General features: G+C 43.4%; 1 protein-coding gene across 1 annotated transcript in view; it reads left to right on the top strand.

Annotated features, from left to right (window-relative positions):
* LOC135506258 (synapse differentiation-inducing gene protein 1-like) overlaps positions 1-20,036 on the top strand; it is a 110,778-nt gene that overhangs the window by 68,810 nt on the left and 21,932 nt on the right. The window lies entirely within an intron of this gene.

Genomic DNA, 20,036 nt, shown 5'->3' on the forward strand with positions numbered 1-20,036 from the left:
CACACACACACAGTGGGGTAAAAAAGTATTTAGTCAGCCACCAATTGTGCAAGTTCTCCCACTTAAAAAGATGAGAGAGGCCTGTAATTTTCATCATAGGTACACTTCAACTATGAAGTCACATTGTATGATTTTTTATGAATTTATTTGCAAATTATGGTGGAAAATAAGTATACACACACACACTGTACCCAGGCCTCTCATTTGTTGTGTTCCCATTGGGCCCAATGGAGAAGCTGGCTATAAGTAGCACTTGGATCAGTCTACTGCTAATGAACAGACAGACACACACACACACACAACACACACTGAATGGAGGATACATTTAGCCTCCGATCTTGTTATGTTTACATAAACAGGCTTGATACAAGGACCTACGGGACCTCATTAAAAATGTCACGACGAGTGTGTGTGTGTCTGTGTGTGTCTACGTGTGTGTGTGTGTGTGTGTGTTTGAATACATAAGTCTAATAAAGCTGTAGAGTGTGTGTCGTTGGCATTCTAGACAACAACAAGCTGCAGGTTCCCTGTAGAGTGTGTGTCGTTGGCATTCTAGACAACAACAAGCGGCAGGTTCCCTGTAGAGGTGTGTAGTTGGCATTCTAGACAACAACAAGCTGCAGGTTCCATGTAGAGGTGTGTAGACAACAAGCGGCAGGTTCCCTGTAGAGGTGTGTAGTTGGCATTCTAGACAACAACAAGCTGCAGGTTCCCTGTAGAGGTGTGTAGTTGGCATTCTAGACAACAACAAGCGGCAGGTTCCCTGTAGAGGTGTGTAGTTGGCATTCTAGACAACAACAAGCGGCAGGTTCCCTGTAGAGGTGTGTCGTTGGCATTCTAGACAACAACAAGCGGCAGGTTCCCTGTAGAGGTGTGTCGTTGGCATTCTAGACAACAACAAGCGGCAGGTTCCCTGTAGAGGTGTGTCGTTGGCATTCTAGACAACAACAAGCTGCAGGTTCCCTGTAGAGGTGTGTAGTTGGCATTCTAGACAACAACAAGCGGCAGGTTCCCTGTAGAGTGTGTGTCGTTGGCATTCTAGACAACAACAAGCGGCAGGTTCCCTGTAGAGGTGTGTAGTTGGCATTCTAGACAACAACAAGCGGCAGGTTCCCTGTAGAGGTGTGTAGTTGGCATTCTAGACAACAACAAGCGGCAGGTTCCCTGTAGAGGTGTGTAGTTGGCATTCTAGACAACAACAAGCTGCAGGTTCCCTGTAGAGGTGTGTAGTTGGCATTTGGCATTCTAGACAACAGCAAGCGGCAGGTTCCCTGTAGAGGTGTGCAGTTGGCATTCTAGACAACAACAAGCGGCAGGTTCCCTGTAGAGGTGTGTAGTTGGCATTCTAGACAACAACAAGCGGCAGGTTCCCTGTAGAGGCGTGCAGTTGGCATTCTAGACAACAACAAGCGGCAGGTTCCCTGTAGAGGCCAGCCTGTGATGACAAGCCATTCTCTGCGTCCTTTCTGACCATAGTCCTGGCCGTGATTGACTGAGGAAGGTGTTTGTTGTTGCTGGCCCTTATCTGGGGTATCTTGGACTTGGCAGGGACAGGTAGCGCGAGGCTGTGCCAAAACAGACCAAAAACACCCACGTGCCTCAGAGATGATTTAACCTTGGTGGTACAGTACATGGCAAAAAAAAAAATGTTAAAAGAATTCCATTTGAATCCTTTTCTAATTGTTTTTATATGCCACCTCGTTCTCATTTTAGAAACTGGCAGTATGAGGATTCCCCTCTGATTAACCATGCTTTCCCCCCTTTTTTAAACATCATAATTCATTATACTGCAGTTCTTATAAGTTTATTTTCCCCACTTAGTAATTACAAGAGTTCCTCTGTCCAGTATCTGTGTTCTTTTGCCCATCTTAACCTTTTCTTTTTATTGGCCAGTCTGAGATATGGCTTTTTCCTTGCAACTCTGTCTAGAAGGCCAGCATCCCGGAGTCACCTCTTCACTGTTGACATTGAGACTGGACAGAGGAACTCTGTCTAGAAGGCCAGCATCCCGGAGTCACCTCTTCACTGTTGACATTGAGACTGGACAGAGGAATGCCTGAGCCAGCATCCCGGAGTCACCTCTTCACTGTTGACAGAGGAACTCTGTCTAGAAGGCCAGCATCCCGGAGTCACCTCTTCACTGTTGACATTGAGACTGGTCTTTTGCGGGTACTATTTAAAAAGAAGTTGCCAGTTGAGGACTTGAGGATTCTGTTTCTCAAACTTCACACGCTAATGTACTTGTCCCTCTACTCAGTTGTGCACCGGGGCCTCCCACTCCTCTTTCTATTCTGGTTATTCATCTCACGCTGCGCCTCGGTCTCCTCTGTAAAACGAACGTGACACAAGGACATTTTCTAGGTGACCCCAAACTTTTGACCAGTAGTGTATGTTCATGTCTTAGTTGTTATTCAGCACTGTCAACACTTCAACACTTTTAGGCTTTTACGCTATAAAATACAACAAACGTATATACATGTATTACCAGTGTGATTGTATACCTAAAATTCTGAATTATAATTTGTTCTGAGAAGAACAACATTATCAGGGTAATTCAAGCAAAGCCAATATGCATTGATAATGTATTGGGCCTATAGCTGACTGTACAATCCACATTGCTACAGAACTATTTAATAGGCTAATGTTGCATTAGTCATGTAAAGAAAATCTCAAAGTGATCTTGAATGAGAAAAGGTACCACTGACTGAAGTCTGGGGATCGATAATCTGGAACAACATTTACAGAGAGGAACGGCAGGATCGATAATCTGGAACAACATTTACAGAGAGGAACGGCAGGATCGATAATCTGGAACAACATTTACAGAGAGGAACGGCAGGATCGATAATCTGGAACAACATTTACAGAGAGGAACGGCAGGATCGATAATCTGGAACAACATTTACAGAGAGGAACGGCAGGATCGATAATCTGGAACAACATTTACAGAGAGGAACGGCAGGATCGATAATCTGGAACAACATTTACAGAGAGGAACGGCAGGATCGATAATCTGGAACAACATTTACAGAGAGGAACGGCAGGATCGATAATCTGGAACAACATTTACAGAGAGGAACGGCAGGATCGATAATCTGGAACAACATTTACAGAGAGGAACGGCAGGATCGATAATCTGGAACAACATTTACAGAGAGGAACGGCAGGATCGATAATCTGGAACAACATTTACAGAGAGGAACGGCAGGATCGATAATCTGGAACAACATTTACAGAGAGGAACGGCAGGATCGATAATCTGGAACAACATTTACAGAGAGGAACGGCAGGATCGATAATCTGGAACAACATTTACAGAGAGGAACGGCAGGATCGATAATCTGGAACAACATTTACAGAGAGGAACGGCAGGAGGATCGATAATCTGGAACAACATTTACAGAGAGGAACGGCAGGATCGATAATCTGGAACAACATTTACAGAGAGGAGCAGGATCGATAATCTGGATCGATAATCTGGAACAACATTTACAGAGAGGAACGGCAGGATCGATAATCTGGAACAACATTTACAGAGAGGAACGGCAGGATCGATAATCTGGAACAACATTTACAGAGAGGAACGGCAGGATCGATAATCTGGAACAACATTTACAGAGAGGAACGGCAGGATCGATAATCTGGAACAACATTTACAGAGAGGAACGGCAGGATCGATAATCTGGAACAACATTTACAGAGAGGAACGGCAGGATCGATAATCTGGAACAACATTTACAGAGAGGAACGGCAGGATCGATAATCTGGAACAACATTTACAGAGAGGAACGATAATCTGCAGGATCGATAATCTGGAACAACATTTACAGAGAGGAACGGCAGGATCGATAATCTGGAACAACATTTACAGAGAGGAACGGCAGGATCGATAATCTGGAACAACATTTACAGAGAGGAACGGCAGGATCGATAATCTGGAACAACATTTACAGAGTGGAACGGCAGGATCGATAATCTGGAACAACGTTTACAGAGAGGAACGGCAGGATCGATAATCTGGAACAACATTTACAGAGAGGAACGGCAGGATCGATAATCTGGAAAATGGGAGATGTTACACTGAATAGAGAGGTGAAAGACAGACACAGTGTTGGTAAAAGAACCCAATTGTCATATTTAAGTGAAAGTATAGATATGGTAATAGAAAATGACTCAAGTGAAAGTCACCCAGCAAAATACTACTTGAGTTAAACGTTTTTTTTTTAAAGTATTTGGTTTTAAATATCCGTAAGTATCAAAGTAAAAATCATTTCACATTTTATATATATTAATTAAATCAGACGGCACATTTTTTTAAATATTTTTTTAAGGACAGCCAGGGGCATACTCCAACACTCAGATCAAATGTACAAACGAAGCATCTCTGTTTAGTGAGTCTGCCAGATAAGAGGCAGTCAGGCCGACCAGGGATGTTCTCTGTTTAGTGAGTCCTCCAGATCAGAGGCAGTAGGGCCGACCAGGGATGTTCTCTGTTTAGTGAGTCTGCCAGATAAGAGGCAGTAAGGCCGACCAGGGATGTTCTCTGTTTAGTGAGTCTGCCAGATAAGAGGCAGTAGAGATGGCCAGGGATGTTCTCTGTTTAGTGAGTCTGCCAGATCAGAGGCAGTAGGGCCGACCAGGGATGTTCTCTGTTTAGTGAGTCCTCCAGATAAGAGGCAGTAGGGCCGACCAGGGATGTTCTCTGTTTAGTGAGTCTGCCAGATAAGAGGCAGTAACCAGGGATGTTCTCTGTTTAGTGAGTCTGCCAGATAAGAGGCAGTAGGGCCGACCAGGGATGTTCTCTGTTTAGTGAGTCCTCCAGATAAGAGGCAGAGGACCAGGGATGTTCTCTGTTTAGTGAGTCCTCCAGATAAGCCGACCAGGGATGTTCTCTGTTTAGTGAGTCTGCCAGATAAGAGGCAGGGCCGACCAGGGATGTTCTCTGTTTAGTGAGTCTGCCAGATAAGAGGCAGTAAGGCCGACCAGGGATGTTCTCTGTTTAGTGAGTCCTCCAGATAAGAGGCAGTAGGGCCAGACCAGGGATGTTCTCTGTTTAGTGAGTCTGCCAGATAAGAGGCATGTCAGGCCGACTAGGGATGTTCTCTTGATAAGTGGGGGAATTGGACCATTTTCCTGTTCTGCTAAGCATTAGAAATGTAAGGAGTACTTTTGGGTGTCAGGGAAAATGTTAGAAGTAAAAAGTACATGTATTCTTTAAGAATGTAATGGAGTAAAAGTAGTCAAAAATATTAATATAAAGTACAGAAAACGCAGAAAAAAAACGTAATTAGTACTTTAAAGTATTTTTACTTAAGTACTTAACACCACTGGTGAGTTTAGTGAGTGCGACAAAGGAGGAGGGAGAGAAGGAGATCAGAGGCAGTAAAAGTAGTCAAAAAAATATTAATATAAAGTACAGATATCCAGAAAAAGTAATTAGGCTGGTTTACAAAGGAGGAGGGAGAGAGAAAAGAGAGGGATGGGAAGGAGAAAGACAGAAGGTAAAGTAGAGAGTCACACAGGATAGAAAGAGGGAGGGAAAAGGAGAGAGTCACACAGGATAGAAAGAGGGAGGGAAAAGGGATGTTCTCTGGTGAGTCTGCCAGATAAGAGAGAGTCACACAGGATAGAAAGAGGGAGAGAAAAGGAGAGAGTCACACAGGATAGAAAGAGGGAGAGAAAAGGAGAGAGTCACACAGGATAGAAAGAGGGAGGGAAAAGGAGAGAGAGTCACACAGGATAGAAAGAGGGAGGGGAAAGGAGAGAGTCACACAGGATAGAAAGAGGGAGGAAAAGGGAGAGAGTCACACAGGATAGAAAGAGGGAGGGAAAAGGAGAGAGTCACAAAGGATAGAAAGAGGGGAGGGGGAAAGGAGAGAGTCACACAGGATAGAAAGAGGGAGGGAAAAGGAGAGAGTCACACAGGATAGAAAGAGGGAGGGAAAAGGAGAGAGTCACACAGGATAGAAAGAGGGGAGGGAAAAGGAGAGAGTCACACAGGATAGAAAGAGGGAGGGAAAAGGAGAGAGTCACACAGGATAGAAAGAGGGAGGGAAAAGGAGAGAGTCACACAGGATAGAAAGAGGGAGGGGTAAAGGAGAGAGTCACACAGGATAGAAAGAGGGAGGGAAAAGGAGAGAGTCACACAGGATAGAAAGAGGGAGGGTAAAGGAGAGAGTCACACAGGATAGAAAGATAGAAGGGAGGGAAAAGGAGAGAGTCACACAGGATAGAAAGAGGGAGGGGAAAGGAGAGAGTCACACAGGATAGAAAGAGGGAGGGAAAAGGAGAGAGTCACAAAGGATATAAAGAGGGAGGGAAAAGGAGAGAGAATCACACAGGATAGAAAGAGGGAGGGAAAAGGAGAGAGTCACACAGGATAGAAAGAGGGAGGGGAAAGGAGAGAGTCACACAGGATAGAAAGAGGGAGGGAAAAGGAGAGAGTCACAAAGGATAGAAAGAGGAGGGAGGGAAAAAGGAGAGAGAGTCACACAGGATAGAAAGAGGGAGGGAGAGTCACACAGGATAAAAGGGAGAGAGTCAGTCACAGGATAGAAAGAGGGAGGGAAAAGGAGAGAGTCACAAAGGATAGAAAGAGGGAGGGAAAAGGAGAGAGTCACACAGGATAGAAAGAGGGAGGGAAAAGGAGAGAGTCACAAAGGATAGAAAGAGGGAGGGAAAAGGGAGAGAGAGTCACACAGGATAGAAAGAGGGAGGGAAAATGGGGGAGAGAGTCACACAGGATAGAAAGAGGATAGGAGGGAAAAGGAGAGAGTCACACAGGATAGAAAGAGGGAGGGAAAAGGAGAGTCACACAGGAGGAATGACAGAGCAACAGATTGGAGTCACACAGGATGCAAATAGGGAGGGAAGGAGAGAGAGAAACAGACAGAGGGAGGGAAGGAGAGAGTCACACAGGACAGAGGGAGGAGGAAGGAGAGACAGAAACAGACAGAGGGAGGGAGGGGAAGGGGAGAGAGAGTCACACAGGATAGAAAGAGGGAGGGAAAAGGAGAGAGTCACACAGGATAGAAAGAGGGAGGGATAAAAGGAGAGAGTCACAGGATAGAAAGAGGGAGGGAAAAGGAGAGAGTCACACAGGATAGAAAAGAGGAGAGGAGGATAGGAAAGGTAAAGGAGAGAGTCACACAGGATAGAAAGAGGGAGGGAAAAGGAGAGAGTCACACAGGATAGAAAGAGGGAGGGAAAAGGAGGTAAAGGAGGGATGACAGAGCAACAGATTGGAACGATGCAAATAGGGAGGGAAGGAGAGACAGAAACAGACAGAGGGAGGGGACAGAAACAGGAGGGAAGGAGAGAGAGAAACAGACAGAGGGATGGAGGGAAGGAGAGACAGAAACAGACAGAGGGATGGAGGGAAGGAGAGACAGAAACAGACAGAGGGAGGGAGGGAAGGAGAGAGAGAAACAGACAGGGAGGGAGGGAAGGAGAGAGAGACAGAGGAAGGTAGGGAAGGAAGGAAAGACAGGTAGGAGGAGAGAGAGGAAGGAGCGATGGAATGACAGAGGTGAAAGAAGGAGGGAAAGAAGTAGGAACTGAATGGAGGGGGTTAATCTCATCTCCCCCACGCTGTGGAGGCAATGTGGCAACCTTCATTACCCGGACCTCTCCCTGTTTCTGCTGTCATGGCCATGGGATGGAGCCATCTATTCATCTATGCTTCTGTCAGTACTCTAGCTACCCCGTGGTGACAGCAGAGTGTGTGTGTGTGTGTGTGTGTGTGTGTGTGTGTGTGTGTGTGTGTGTGTGTGTGTGTGTGTGTGTGTGTGTGTGTGTGTGTGTGTGTGTGTGTGTGTGTGTGTGTGTGTGTTCGTCCGTCATTACCTGTCTAGCCTATAGCGTAACAGCAGATCTATCAGACAGACATGTCCCATAGGATAACACTGGAGCCATGTCAGCACTAAACTGCAGTATCATCACATGCATACACATCGTACACAACATTTTCCCCCCTCTTTCATCTCTGTCATTCCATCGCTCCCCCCTACTCTCTCCTCCCCTGTCCTGTCCTGTCCTTCCCTACCTTCCTCTGTCTGTCTCTCTCCTTCTTTCTCTCCCTTATTCAAATGTATTTTTTACTGTTGTTTTATTTCTTTATCTACACACACACACACACACACACACACACATTTTGTTTTGCGCTATTGGTTAGAGCCTGTAAGTAAGCATTTCACTGTAAGGTCTACACCTGTTGTATTCGGGCGCACGTGCCAAATAAACTTTGATTTGATTTGATCATAACCTAGGGTTTATAGGACTGCCGTTTCTAACTCTTAGAAACAACAACGCTCTCATGGAAATGTACCATGAAGAGGAGGGTGTGACACAGCTCCCGACAGTTGCTGAGAATGTTCCTCTCTTTTTCTTTCCAGTAGCCAGACAGAGCAAGACTCAGCTAGCACATAACCTTCTGAGATCCATAGGTTTCCTAGAGCGTGGTGAGAGTGTGGTTATTAAGTATACAGTCTACTTGGGAATGGTGTAGGATAGTTGCTTGTCTTTGGAACATTCTCAGCACATTTAAGGAACCTGGCTAAAAAAAAATTATTTAAAAAAATCTGCAAAAGTGGTGATGGAAGGCCAGTAGAACTTTTTCCTCTGATTAAAAAAAAATCCCAATACCCCAGGGCAGTGATTGGGGACATTGCCGTCTTTAAAGATGGGAAGTTACATGGGTGTCCTGACTCTCTGTGATCACTAAGGATCCCATGGTACATATCATAAGAGTAGGAGTGTTAAATTGGCTAAATTCCCAATCTGTCCCTCAATCAATCAATCAATCAAATGTAATTATAAAGCCCTTCTTAATGTAGAAGCACAGTGGCTAGGAAAAACTCCCTAGATAGGCAGGAACCTAGGAAGTAATCTAGAGAGGAACCAGGCTCTTAGGGGTGGCCAGTCCTCTTCTAGCTGTGCCGGGTGGAGATAAGAGTACATGGCCATAATAATCACGGTGATTGTAGAGGTCAGTACCTCAGGATTAAAATGTCAGTTGGCTTTTCATAGCATTCAGTGGTCGAGATGTGCGGTAGAGAGAGAGAGAGACTCGAAAACAGCAGGTCTGAGACAAGGTAGCTGGTGAACAGGTCAGGGTTCCCTAGCCGCAGGCAGAACAGTTGAAACTGGAGCAGCAGCACGACCAGGTGGACTGGGGACAGCCAGGACTCAGACTCATCAGGCTAGGTCATCCTGAGGCATGGTCCTCCGTGAAGGGAAGGACAGAGAGAGAATTAGAGGGAGGATACAGGATACCAGATAAGAAGGGAGAATTACACCAAATATAAACAGACTGACCATAAGCCAATGACTCAGCCCCCGTAATAGGGTCAGAGGCAGAGAATCCCAGTGAAGAGAGGGGAGCCGGCCAGGCAGAGACAGCAATGGAGTTCATCGCTCCGGTGCCTTGCCGGTTCACATTTACACCCCAGGACAGACTACACTCAATCATATGACCCACTGAAGAGGTCTTCAGTAAAGACTGAGCTCTATAGGAGAAAGCCCTGCCTCCAGCTGTTTGCTTAGAAATTCTAGGGGCAATAAGGAGGCCTGCGTCTTGTGACCGTAGCATACATGTAGGTATGTACGGCAGGACCAAAATCAGAGAAATAGGTAGGAGCAAGCCCATGTAATGCGTTGTAGGTTAGCAGTAAAACCTTGAAATCAGCCCTTGCTTTAACAGGAAGCCAGTGTAGAGAGGCTAGCACTGGAGTAATATGATCACATTTCTGGGATCTAGTCAATATTCTCGCAGCCATGTTTAGCACCAACTTCATTTTAATTTGTGCTTTATCCGGGGTAGCCAGAGAGTAGATTATTGCAGTAGTCTAATCTAGAAGTGACAAAAACATGAATTGTTTTGACAAAAAGATGTCAAAATATTTAGATTCAATGTTACGGATATGGGAAAAAGCTGTCCTTGAAAAATTATTGTTTGTCAAAAGAAAGATCAGGGTCTAGTGTAGTAATGCAACACTACAGTCAAGGAGCACGAGGACAGTTTCAGAGCCTTGGTCTGATGCCATTAAAAATATAATTTACCACCTTCACGAGTGCAGTCTCAAACAATGGGGTCTAAAACCTGACAAAAACCTGACTGAAACATTTCTTATACATTATTTGTCTTCTAAAATGCAAATTAATTACTTAAAATCATACAATGTGATTGGTTTAGATTCCGTCTCTCACAGTTGAAGTGTACCTATTATAACAATGTACCTATTATAACAATTACAGACCTCTACATGCTTTGTAAGTAGGAAAACCTGAAAAATAGGCAGTGTATCAAATACTTGTTCTCCCCACTGTATATCCAAATGTCTATTTATTTGACGTGTTTGATCCAGAAAAAACAGCTTCCAAAAACACAACGTCACTACAAAATATTTCAACAGTTGCCTATAAACTTTGCCAAAATATTTCAAACTACTTTTGTAATACAACTTCAGGTATTTTTGAACGTTAATAATCGATCAAATTGTAGATGGGTCTATCTGTGTTCAATACAGGAAGACAACAAACCAACGCTACTTTTCACGTCTTGCGCACTCAACAATGTCACCCAGTTCCTAGATGGCCTACTTCTTCATTGCACAAATGAATAACCTCAACCAAATTCCAAAGACTGGTGACATCCAGTGGAAGCGGTAGGAACTGAAAACAGGTTTCTAAGAAATATCATTTCCCAACGAGAAAGTGAACAGACAGAGACCAAAAAAATTAAATTCTGAACGGTAAGTCCTCTGGGTTTTGCCTGCTACATAAGTTCTGTTATGCTCATAGACATGATTCAAACATTCTTAGAAACCTCAGTGTTTACTATCCAAATCTACTAATGATATGCATATCTTATATTCCTGGCATGAGTAGCAGGAAGTTGAAATTGGGCACGCTATTTATCCAAAAGTGAAAATGCTGCCCCCTATCCCGAAGAAGTTTTAACAGCAATAGCCAAATGAGAGCTCGCCTGAGAAGAAGCCAGTGAGGTGATACGTTGTTTCGCATCACCTGGAATGTGTAGACCCACCAGCAGGATCCATGACTACCAGTATACGTTTGTACTTGACTTTAACCAAAGTGTCAAATCATTACAGCTCGGAAGTTCACAAGCAATGTTATTCAATTCAAAATGTTTGCGAGATATTTCAACTCTATGGCAAGTGTAAATGACAGTTATGAGGCTGCTTTGAGCCACAGCTCGTTCTAGCTACGTTAACAATCTAATCACATCATTGTTTTGGCAAGGCAGCGTGGTGGTATGGAGAATTCTCAACACCAAGGGAAGAATCTTACGTACCTTACAAAGTTAAATTAATGATCTTCATCTGGTGGCACTCCCAGGACTCCATGTTACACAATAAATGTTCGTTTAGATCAATAAATTCCCTCTTTATGTCCAAATACCATTTTTGTTTGCGCGTTTAGTTCAGTAATCCAAAGGCACAAAGCGCTCTCACGACATCCAGACGAAAAGTCAAAAAAAGTTCTATCAAAGTTCGCAGAAACATGTCAAATGATGTTTATAATCAATTTACTCTGGGCATGCTTTTCATCCAAACTGGAGGGAGTCTGGAAGGGCATCTAGGAATCTTTGGGTTGTCTGAGAATTTATAGCACAGCTTTTGATGATTCTTAGTTGGGGTCTGAGCAGATTATTTGTTGTGGTTGCAAACATAATAAAATGGTGGTCCGATAGTCCAGGATTATGAGGAAAAAACATTTAGATGTATGACTGTGGCAATGAGTAGGTCTGGAGACCTCGATGATGGCTCCGAAAGCTGTTTGGAGTGAGTCTGTGGAATATTAAAGTCACCAGAAATTAGAATATTATCTGCCACGACTACAAGATCCGATAGGAATTCAGGGAACTCACTGAGCAACGCTTTATATGGCCCAGGAGGTAAACAGTAGCTATAAGAGGTGATTGAGTCGGCTGCATAGATTTCATGATTAGAAGCTCCAAATATTAAAACGCAGTCTTTTTTTTTTTGTAAATTTAAATTTGTTATCGTAAACGTTAGCAACACCTCCGTCTTTGGATGCGCGGGGGATATGGTCACTAGTATAACCAGGAGGAGAGGCCTATTTAAAACAGTAAATTCATCAGGCTTGAACCATGTTTCATTCTGGCCAATCACATCAAGATTATGATCAGTGATTAGTTCATTGACTATAACTGCCTTGGAAGTGAGGGATCTAACATTAAGTAGCCCTATTTTGAGATGTGAGGTACCACAATCTCTTTCAATAATGACAGGTATGGAGGTCTTTATTCCAGTGAGAATGCTGAGGTGAACTCTGCCATGTTTAGTTTTGCCCAACCCAGATCGAGGCACAGACACGGTCCCAATGGGGATAGCTGAGTTGATTACACTGACTGTGCTGGTGGCAGACTCCAATAAGCTAGCAGGGTGGCTAACAGCCTGCTGCCTGGCCTGCACCTTATTTCATTGTGGAGCCTAGAGGAGTTAGAACCCTCTCTCTCTATGTTCATAGATAAGATGAGAGCATCCCTCCCGCTAGGATGGAGTCCGTCACTCCTCAGCAGGCCAGGCTTGGTCCTGTTTGGTCCTGTTTGTGGGTGTGTCCCAGAAAGAAGGCCACTTATCTACACTTTTGGGAGGGTCATTTTCAACCAACGATTAAGTTGAGGCACCGCTATAGAGCTCATCACTCCCCCTAACTGGGAGGAGGCCAGAGACAATTACTCGATGCCGAGACATCTTTCTAGCTGAGTTACACGCTGAAACCATGTTGCGCTTGTTGACCTCTGACTGTTCCATCCTAACATCGCTGGTGCTGACGTGGATAAGCATATCCCTACACTCGCCAGTTTTAGCCTTAGCCAGCTCCACATTGAGATTAGCCTTTACGTCCTGCCCCCTGGTAAACAGTGTATGATCGCTGGATGAATATTTTTTTATTCTAATATTGCAGGTAATGGAGTCGCCAATGGGTTTTCAATTTGTCTGAGCTAATGGTGGGAGGCGTCGGCGTCTTAGACCCCGTAACGGGAGGAGTAGAGACCAGAGACGGCTCGGCCTCTGACTCCGACTCGCTGCTTAATGGGGTTGAAAGTTTTGGTTGAATGAGTGACACTGGTTGAGCCCAAAGCATTTCTTTCCGTGAGTAAATTGGCCGGCTGCGGGGACTGTGGGGGATTTATACTACTATCAGTACTTACTGGTGGCACAGACGCCGTTTTATCCTTTCCTACACTTAAATTGCCTAACGATTACATCTGAAGCTGTGCAGGCAACATGGCTATCCTCACCATAAGGTGATAGTTCTCCTGTATATGAGTACAGCGACTGCAATTAGAAGGCATAGTGTTAATGTCACTCCTTAGCTTTTTCGTCTGGTGGAGGTCCTGACTAACCATGTCCAGACAAAGTGTCCGGGGTGAATAAGTAAGAATGAAAAAACGAGAACGAGAGAAATTAAACCAGATGTTGGTATAAAAGTCAAAGATGAAAAGTTGCAGAGATAGCCAAGTAGCAACAAACAGCGCATCACGCAGACAAATCCGGAAGTTGAGGGCGAAGCGATCAGCAGTGGCTCCCAATGTGATCAGAGCTGGGAGAGAAATCTGGAGATAAAAGATGTTTATCAGTCTGATGGTCTGGATATTAAAAGCTGTTTATCAGTCTGATGGCCTGGAGATAGAAGCTGGGGATGAATAGCTTCTAATTGTCTCTTTCATCCCTCCTTCTTTGAAACTATTACCCAGGTTGCTGCTGTAAATGAGGTGTTCTCAGTCAACTTACATGGGTATTAAAATATGTTATAAGGGTATTTTTTATAAATAGGTACCTTCAAATAACCCTCAAACTCAACTCTGGACCTCGAAGCCAGTTCCACTGTGTTTTTTTATTGTTCACCTCTAGACCTGGGACACCAGGTGGGTTCAATTAATTACCAGGTAGAGCAGAAAACCAGCAGGCTTTGGACCTCATAGTGTAAGTGTTTAATACCCCTGACCTATAATTTCCATTCTCAGAACGTTCATAAAACCTCCCAGGAAAAATGTCAGGAATCCAGAGTAAAACATTCTCAGAACCTATAGATTTACGTTCCAGGCAACATTTGTGCTTCCGTTCCTAGAACGTTTAGAAAACTTTCCATTTTACTGGTAAGGAAACGTATTGGCTTAATTCCCAAAACCAATGGAGAACCAAAAACGTACGTACCACAACTTCCAAGAAACCAAATGTGCTAGCTGGGAAGTGGACTCTGGAAGTGGTGCTAAGGCCATTCTGCTCAAAGCTATGGTGGATGACTAGGCTTTATCATTATGTGCGAATCATTATGATATGCTGTGATCTCAGTGTGCCTCTGCTACAGCAGTACTGTAGAAAGAAATGAAAAGTATAGATCATATTGCCTGGGTTGTATTGTGTTAATAAATGAATGAAGCACAGATGGAACTCGGGGGTTGAAAAGTGTCTCTCTTTCTCTCGCTGTCTCTATCAAAAGAGAAAATAAATAACATAAATATGAGTTGTATTTACAATGGTGTTTGTTCTACCCTGGTTGCCCTTTTCTTTTGGCAACAGGTCAGAAATGTTGTTGCTGTGATGGCACACTGGAATTTCACCCAGTAGATATGGGTTTTCTTTAATTGTCTGTGTATTCTAAGGGAAATACAGTGCCTTGCGAAAGTATTCGGCCCCCTTGAACTTTGCGACCTTTTGCCACATTTCAGACTTCAAAATAAAGATATAAAACTGTATTTTTTTGCACGCCCAATTTTTCAGTTTTAGATTTGTTAAAAAAGTTTGAAATATCCAATAAATGTCGTTCCACTTCATGATTGTGTCCCACTTGTTGTTGATTCTTCACAAAAAAATACAGTTTTATATCTTTATGTTTGAAGCCTGAAATGTGGCAAAAGGTCGCAAAGTTCAAGGGGGCCGAATACTTTCGCAAGGCACTGTAGGTGTCTCTAATATGGTCATACATTTGGCAGGTTATGAAGTGCAGCTCAGTTTCCACCTCATTTTGTGGGCAGTGTGCACATGGCCTGTCTTCTCTTGAGAGCCAGGTCTGCCTAAGGTGGCCTTTCTCAATAGCGAGGCTATGCTCACTGAGTCTGTACATTGTCAAAGCTTTCCTTCATTTTGGGTCAGTCGCACTGGTCAGGTATTCTGCTACTGTGTCCTCTCTGTTTAGGGCCAAATAGGATTCTAGTTTGCTCTGTTTTTTGGTTAATTCTTTCCAATGTGTCAAGCAATTATATTTTTATTTTCTCATGATTTGGTTGGGTCGGATTGTGTTGCTGTCCCAGAACCAGCTTGCTTACGCTTCGATCACACCGACAGCATCATTGAATTTTGTTACACCAGAATTACATTAACGTCCAATGAAACGCTGCGTTTGCCTTTGAGCTTTGCGTTGCAGAGGCAGTTTCAGTGCCTTCGGTGTGGTGCATACTCTGGATTTATCAAATTTACAGTTCAAGTCAGAAGTTTACATACACTGATGTATTTCAAGATCTACCTTCAAACTCAGTGCCTCTTTGCTTGACATCGTGAGAAAATCAAAAGATATCAGCAAAGATTGTAGACCTCCTCAAGTCTGTTTAATCCTTGGGAGCAATTTCCAAATGCGTGAAGGTACCACGTTCATCTGTACAAACAATAGTACGCAAGTATGAACACCATGGGACCACGGGACCACGCAGCCGTCATACCGCTCAGGAAGGAGATGCGTTCTGTCTCCTAGAGATGAACGTACTTTGGTGCGAAAAGTGCAAATCAATCCCAGAACAACAGCAACGGACCTGTTGAGTTTTTGCCTAATTGTTTTTTTGGTAGGTTTCCACTCAACTTTCCTTCCATCTTATAGCATTTCTTAGTATTATTAAGTTCATTTGGCTTTGATGCCTCATGACTATTGAGTATTGCTCTGTTCAAGTAGACTGTGATTTTGCTGTGATCTGATAGGGGTATCAGTGGACTGACTGAACGCTCTGAGAGACTCTGGGTTGAGGTCACTGATAAATTAGTCTACAGAACTAATGCCAAGAGATGAGATATAGGTGTACCTACCATAGGAGTCCCCCTCGAAGCCCACAGTACCATTCACTATGTGCATACCTAGGAAGTAACAGAGCTATAGGTGTACCTACCATAGGAGTCCCCCTCGAAGCCCACAGTACCATTGACTATGTACATACCCAGCGTCCGACAGAGCTGCAGGAGTTCTGACCCATTTTTGTTGGTTATGTTGTAGGTGTTTTTTCCCCCTGTGTGCTGAGGGTGTAGGGTTCTTGTAGGGTTCTATACATGTCCCTAGGCCTTTAAATGGTTCATCTCCCCCTGTAGGATGGAGTAGCTGTCATCGTTAAGGTATGGGGATTATATTGGGGGGATATAGGTAGCACACAAGGACATTTATCTCTGTTGAGATCATTTCCTTATTCATTTCTAGCCAGATGTAAAATGTTCCTGTTTTGACTAATTTAAAAGTGGGTTAGGTCTCCTCTATACCAAATTAGCATACCTCCTGAGTCTCTTCCCTGTTTCACACCTGGTAGTTTGGTGGATGGGTCTCTCTCTCTTCCCCCCACCCCTCTCTCTTTCTATCTCTCCCCTTCCCCTTCACATACACTCTTTTTCATTTCCTCTCTCTACATATCTCTCTGGTAGTTTTGTGGATGGGTCCCCCCCCTCTCCTCTCCTCTCCTCTCCTCTCTCCCCTCCTTCTCTCTCCCCCCTCTGTCTCTCCCCCCTCTGTCTCTCCCCCCTCTGTCTCTCTCTGCCCCTCCCCTACACATACACACTCTTTTTCATTTCCTCTCTCTACATATCTCTCTCTGGTAGTTTTGTGGATGGGTCCCCCCCCCCTCTCCTCTCCCCCTCTGTCTCTCCCCCCTCTGTCTCTCCCCCCTCTGTCTCTCTCTGCCCCTCCCCTACACATACACACTATTTTTAATTTCCCCTCCCTCCATCCTGCACGCCACCAGTACAGCTTGCACCCTGCACCGGGGATGATGGTAGGATGGTAGGTCAATTTATTTTTTTATTCCACCTCTTCTCATCTTAGAACATTCTCCAGCAGTGAGAATATATTAATAGTCACGCTTTGTGTTGATGGAAAGTGAAAAGGAAAACCATTGCATCACAAATCCAGACAGTGTACAAAAGGACTGCTGTAATGACTAGGATTTATGCTTCAGGTGTACTACGCACAGGCATATCACAGGTACTCTTCCATAGAAGATTGGGGATTTAATAAAATGATATTGAAAAGGGCAGTGAGATTTGTTTTGCTTTGGCCAAAAATAATTGCCCCGTAGAGGGAATAACACAGTATCCCCACATATATGTACATATCTACCTCAATTACCTCGTACCCCTGCGCATGGACTCGATACTGGTACCCCGTGTATATATAGGCAAGTTTTCGTTACTCATTGTATATAGCCTAGTAAATCGCTACTCATTGTGTATTTATTGTATATAGCCTAGTAATTGTAGCTCATTGTGTATTTATTCCTTGTGTTAATATTTTTTTTAATGATTTCTAGTTTTTCCTCTGCGCATTGTTGGGAAGGGTCTGTAAGTAAGCATTTCACTGTTAGTCTACACCTGTTGTTTACGAAGCATGTGACAAATAAAATTTGAATTTATTCTATTTTTTATTTGATTTGGGTGAACTCACCATTTAAACAGCATCTCTCCTCCCTTAATCTGGGTGAACTCTCAAACCAACAACTAACATTGTCCTTATAAAACGTTGGTATAGAGACAGAGATATGTTTATTTCTCCGTCTCGGTCCCCCGTATGTCGGCCGTCCGCATGGTTGCCGAGCTACTGCGCTGTTTATCAGAGAATTCCCAAAAAATCATCATCAGAAAGTTTTCGCATAAAAACTAATAATGACCACTTACAAGTGTCACAGGACTCATCTGAAGGTCAAAAAGACAAATTAAAGAAAGTATCATTTAGAATTCTACTATCTATTTAAATCTCTACTGGATCGGTGTTCCTATTCCCACGACGGTTGTTGCTAACATGCGCTAATGTGACGAGCATGACGTTGTAAGCAAACCTTCCAAGACATAGTCTTATGAGGATAGAAAGCTTAAAATGTCCAATTTACAGTAGCTATTACAGTGAAAGAATGCCATGCTATTGTTTATTAAGGAGAGTGCACAGCCACAGATTCTACTCTGAAGGTAAATAATGTGGAATAGTGTGTTTACATTCAGTAATTTGGCTCTGATTTGTCATCCTGATGGTCCCAGAGATAAAATGTAGCATAGTTGTGTTTGGAAAATAAAAATCAATTTTTTTATCAATGTAGGAACTGGGTTCTACAGTTTGTCCCCACTGCTGTCACTGACTCCACTCCGCCCAGCCATATAGATGTGTGAAAGTTAGTGTACATGTAACGGCTTTCTTTATGTGAAGAAGAGAAGACCAAAATGCGGCGTGGCTATTTAGATTCTAATGACAAAAAGGAACACGAATCAATACAAAAAACATTACGTGAAAACTGAACCAGCCTAAACTGGTACAAACTAACACAAGACAGGAACAATCACCCACAAAACCCAACACCAAACAGGCTACCTAAATATGCTTCCCAATCAGAGACAATGACTCACACCTGCCTCTGATTGAGAACCATATCAGGCCAAACATAGAAATAGACAAACAAGACATGAAACATAGAATGCCCACTCAGATCACACCCTGACCAAACAAAACATAGAAACATACAAAGCAAACTATGGTCAGGGTGTGACAGCACAGTTGAAGTTGGAAGTTTACATACATCTAGGCCAAGTAGATTTAAACTCTGTTTTTTACAATTCATGGCATTTAATCAGAGTAAAAATTCCCTGTTTTAGGTCAGTTAGGATCACCACGTTATTTTCAGAATGTAAAATGTCAGAATAATAGTAGAGAGAATAATTTATTTCAGCTTTTATTTCTTTCATCACATGACCAGTGTGGGTCAGAAATTTACACTCAATTAGTATTTGGTAGCATTGACTTTAAAATTGTTTAATAACTTTGTTTAATAATTTTAACAAAAGTTTCAGGCAGCCTTCTACATGCTTCCCACAATAAGTTGTGTACATTTTGGCCCATTCCTCCTGACAGAGCTGGTGTAACTGAGTCAGGTTTGTAGGCCTCCTTGCTCGCATAAGTCGCTCTGGATAAGAGCGTCTGCTAAATGACTTAAATGTAAATGTAAATGTATGTGCTTTTTCAGTTCTGCCAACAGATTTTCTATAGGATTGAGGTCAGGGCTTTGTGATGGCCACTCCAATACCTTGACTTTGTTGTCCTTAAGCCATTTTGCCACAACTTTGGAAGTATGTTTGGGGTCATTGTCCATTTGTGACCAAGCTTTAACTTCCTGACTGATGTCTTGAGATGTTGCTTCAATATATCCACATAACTCTCCCTCTGCATGATGCCATCTGTTTTGTGAAGTGCACCAGTCCCTCCTGCAGCAAAGCTGGTTGGGATGGTGTTCTTCAGCTTGCAAGCATCCACCTTTTTCCTCCTAACATAACGATTGTCATTATGGCCAAACAGTTCTATTTTTGTTTCATCAGACCAGAGGACTTTTCTCCAAAAAGTATGATCTTTGTCCCCATGTGCAGTTGCAATCTGTGATCTGGCTTTCTTTATGGTTGTTTTGGAGCAGTGGCATCTTCCTTGCTGAGTGGCCTTTCAGGTTATGTTGATATAGGACTCGTTTTACTGTGGATATAGATACTTTTGTACCCGTTTCCTCCATCATCTTCACAAGGTCCTTTGCTGTTGTTCTGGGATTAATTTTCACTTTTCGCAACATAGTACATTCGTCTCTGGGAGACAGAACGCCTCCTTCCTGAGCGGTATGACGCTGCATGGTCCCATGGTGTTTAGACTTGTGTACTATTGTTTGTACAGATGAACGTGGTATCTTCAGGCGTTTGGACATTTCTCTTAACGATAAACAGCTGTCTCTGATTGGGAACCATATCAGGCCAATATAGAAATACAAAAACCCT

This window comes from Oncorhynchus masou, chromosome 19 (genome assembly GCF_036934945.1).
Source record: "Oncorhynchus masou masou isolate Uvic2021 chromosome 19, UVic_Omas_1.1, whole genome shotgun sequence".
In the NCBI taxonomy this organism is placed as follows: Eukaryota; Metazoa; Chordata; class Actinopteri; order Salmoniformes; family Salmonidae; genus Oncorhynchus; species Oncorhynchus masou.